The following is a 4,408-nucleotide window of genomic DNA, read 5'->3' on the forward strand; positions in this document are numbered from 1 at the left end:
CGGGGGGGCCCAGCTGGGGGGAACTGGGGCAAGGCAGAGTACCAACGCGGGGGGGGTGCGTCAGCCACGGGGCCTCACCAGCAGACCTGTGAAGAGGGATCCTCTGTCCTGATACAAAACTGGTAATTTTAGACTTTTTTTTTTTCCTTCCACTGGAATATAAAGACATTTTTTTCAGGCCAGCTGTACTAACTTTAACTATTTTTTTTTTTTTAAATGCCCCGCTGGGCTGTGGCCAGGCAGGAGATGGGAAGGGAAAGCTGTTTCCTTTACACAAGTGGTTTTTTTCCCTGAGCGGGGTGTAATCCCCAGCGCTGCACCAACACACTGCGGGGGTGCCCCTCGGCCCGAGAGAGGGGAGCACAGGGCAGGGGGTGGCCGTACCAGACCCCTTTCCCACCCCAAACTGCTTACAAGCAACAAGCTTGTGCTTTGGAGGAGGGAGGAGAGCAACAGGGAGCACGCAGAGACAGGAGAGCCGTGGACTCAGCGGCTCGCAGACGGGGCTGAGGTGAAATGATGGATTCCATGAAGGTTTTCTGGCAGGAGCAGTGACCAGGGAAGGATTTCCCAGGAAAAGGAACCGTCATTCACAGCAGGGCACAAGGCACGCTCTGCTGCGCCCGCTGCCGCTAACCTGTGGTTTTTGGGGCAGCTAAAGCCCTCAGGAGTACGTCTTGGGCCAAGTTCCATCAAGAATATTCTTAGATTGTTCGGTATTTTTTTCCTTCCCCCACCATGCAAGGCTTGCAGTCCACGTGCATCCTTCCAACATCTGTAGCAAAGCTGAAAGTGAAGGACAGTCCCAGCAGTTTGAATTTACTCACTTGATTGTGTTGAAAAATTAAGTCAAAAATTTTTAACAAATTCCTTTTTCTAAGGAAAAGCAATTCTGACGGTGAGACCAACCCATCCAGAGCCCTGTGCCCGAGGAGAACCAGTCAGCTAGAACATTTCCCACCAGCTCCTGTGGGTCTCTCGAGAGGCCTCAGGTCTCAAGGGGCAGTGGCAGCACCTTATTGCCATCCCAGTGTTTCTGACGGGGGCTGCAGCACCAGGCAACGCTGGAATTCTCCTTATTCCCAAGAAACTGTCCCCGTCACAGCACGCTTGGTCCCAGACACTGGCAGGTGTCACCATTCCCCAGCCCCTACCTGCCATGCTCTGAACACCCCCATTTATTTACCAGCACAGGCTCTCCTTTCCCTTCGGGTCGCAGATCAGATCGGGGGCTCAAGGCTTCCACAGCCAATTGCTGTTAGAGTGCGGTGTGTTGGTTTTTTTTTTTTTGTGCCCTCGCTGAGAACATTGTGAAGATGGAAACACCAAAATATCTTCGCGCTTCATCTGCACGCTCCACCACGGGTTTCTTTGGGATCCTGGTACTTCCCTCAGTGCTGGAACAGGGGGCAGAGGGAAATGGGCGCTGCCCAGCCCGAGCTGGGAAAGCCACTGCAGGCCCCCCAGCACAGGGGGTGTCAGTTAGAAATAGCGCTGCCGTGGGGGATCCCAGCCTGTTTTTACTATAAAAGTGTTTCCAGGCTGGAGGGTGAATGTTTAAAGAACGCCACACGGCGATCTCAAATGATTTCTGTGATTTAGAGCTTAACGAACGCTTAAGGACACTTCAGCCTTGGGAGAAACACGAGATCAAGTTGTAAAAACAACGCAGCACCAACCTAAGCTTTGGCTGACGCTCCCTGGGGCGGCTGGTGGTCACCGGGCTGAGGGTGAAGCAGCAGAGCTGGGCCCCGACGCCAAACCCGCTCCCGGTTTCAAAACCTCCCACTTTGTCCCAGTCTCATCCAGCCCGAGGGATTCCCAGGGTGGGCGAAGGAGGGGGAGCTCCCAGCCGTCACCCGCTGAAGTATCGAAGCCATGGCTTGTACAGCAGCTTTCTCCTTGACAAATCCTGGGGGTCAGGGGGCACTGCGGGGGCTACCAGCGGTCAGGCCCATCACCCCGCGCCCAGGCAGCTCCACCTGCCCCCCCCCGAGGAGCGAAACCAACTCCCCACGCGTCCTCCTCAGCACATCCCTTCCTTTACAGCAACGCAACAGATCTGCTGCTTCTATTTCAGTAGCCAAACCCCTTTATTTCAGAGCCTGCCACTACGCGAAGACCACCCGCCCTAAAGTTGGCTCGAGACATCTTGTTTTGCCCCCTGAAGACCAAACCCCGCGGTCGCTGGCTGGCGGGAGCTGCAGCAGATGGTGGCTCTCGCCGCTCAGCGGCGGCAGATGGCCCAGCTCGCTGCGGGGGGAACTTCTGCTCCTCGGCCCCGCCAGGCGAGCGGCGCCTGCACAGACTCTGATGTTTGAGGGAGATGGAGGCGATTGTGCCGCTTCTCCAGTTTTTAATCACTGCCCTGGACTATCTAAATACTCGTATCTAGGGGGAAAAAAAGCTACTTTAAATTCCATAGCAACTAGTTTTTCTCTGACGGCAAACCCATGAAATAGTTACTGCAGATCAGAAAGACACGCAGAGGTAACCAAGAAACAGAAAAAGATATTTATCTTTTCCCTCAGAAAACCCCTATACTCGCTTTTCCTATTTCTAGAGAACCGAGGCAGGCCGGCCTGGCAGGACGCCGGGTGGCTGCTTACAAGTGATCAGTTCCAGTGAAGTTTTTACTCAGCCACAAGCCTTTTCTTTCCCTTTCGAGGTCTGCAGGTGTGGCCAGAGCCCAGCCCTCAGCACTAGAGGTCCCTGGGCCTGGGCACTTACAAACCACAAGCAGCTTTCTGGGTGAGAAAAGGTGTTTGTACCCAAGGGACCAGGGTGAACCTCTCAAGCTCAGGCGGACAGCACACACCTTGAGATTTATGGCTTTGTTACTACCTGTGCAGCAACAGGAGAATTAAATCCAATTCCTCCTGGCCCCTTTCATCTCCCCTTTACTCCCAGTTCTGCCGGGCCAGGCTCTAGCAGTCAACCACCAAGAAATCAGCCCCAAACAGGGGGGAGCTTCCAGCAAACCGCTGTTCTGTGTGGCACAACAGCTGCTGACAGTGACTCACCAGCTCCTGCAGGAAGCAGGAGAAATCCCCATCGTACTGGGAAAGCTGGGACAGGAACAGCCAAGTCCAGGGCTGACGAAGCTCTTTCACAGCCGCCGCCTCCTCCCCCCAAACTCCAGAGGTGTCCCCATGCCTTTACCCAGGTCTGAGGCAGGACAAACTTCCAAAGCTTTCCAGGCCTTTCCTCTGCAGACACACGTTGATATCCCAAATCCACATGCAACAGTCAAAGGGAGGCAATCGAGAAAATTAAGTTTAGTTTCAATATACAGGACTTCCAACAGGCAGTAAAAAAAAAAAAAAGCTTTATATTTTATTTCTTGTAAAAATCTTTCAACACATGCAGACTAAAACCAGTGTAAGAAAGTATCCACCATCGTTTAAACAAATAACTATACTTAAATATAAGTGTCTGCAATTGACTTGTATAAAAATAAGGTACATTTTGCCTTTTTACAGAAATCCGTTCTCCAGTTCTCATATCCATAAACAATACACAACTCTAATACATACAATTTCACCTGATCACTGCTTTCCGCCCATGTGATACTGCTAAGGTATTATGTGCAAAAGTTGGTAACAGTTTCTTCCCCCAAAAGAAAAAAAAAAAAAAAGTCCTCTACACCTTTTCGAAAAATTAGATATTGGGTTTAAATTAATCCAAATCCTAAACCGGTTTATTTGTTCTCCAATCAAGAGTCCACTGACTGGGTTATGTACAGGCTGAAGTGGAGCGTGGGGCGGCTCAGCGTCGGTGCCTGCCGTGCCCCGAGCGGCCGCTGCCGTGGTGTTTGCCTTTGTGGGATCTCTCGAAGGAGCGGGACCGCTCCCTCCTGTCCCTGTGGTGCCCCCGCTCGTGCCTGTGCTTCTTGGCGGCGTCAGAGTGCTCCCTGGATTTGCTCTGCGAACGCGAACGGGATTTTTTCCGTTTGTGGCCGTGTCTGTTGGCGCCCTTCAGCTCCTCCCGGCTGTGCTTGGCCTTGAGGTGGGGCGAGCCGTGGTTGTGGTGCCGGCGGGGGCTGCCGCTGTGGCTGCGGGACCGGCTCCTCGAGCGGGAGCTGTACGTCCCAGACAGGCTCCGCCTGTTGTTGTAGCTTACAGAGAAATGGTAAATTAACACCCATCTTCCACACAGAATTAAGAAAATAAATCAATTCCTAGGAACTTGCAAGTTACTGCAAGGAATCAAGAGACTGTTTCTCCCTGATGCATGAGAGTGAGCGCCCCAGAACACACCTCTGAGATCAGCTCCTCTGGAAACAAGAAGCCCAACCCACAACCCAGTGCCTTTCAGAATGGTTCAGTCCTACTACTTCAAAGTGAAAACACCCTGCTGCAATATCCCACAAGGTCAGTTTTGACAAAAAAAAAAAAAAAAAAAAAAG

The sequence above is a fragment of the Athene cunicularia genome, assembly GCF_003259725.1.
Source record: "Athene cunicularia isolate RWA chromosome 9 unlocalized genomic scaffold, athCun1 chr9_part1, whole genome shotgun sequence".
Taxonomy (NCBI): Eukaryota; Metazoa; Chordata; class Aves; order Strigiformes; family Strigidae; genus Athene; species Athene cunicularia.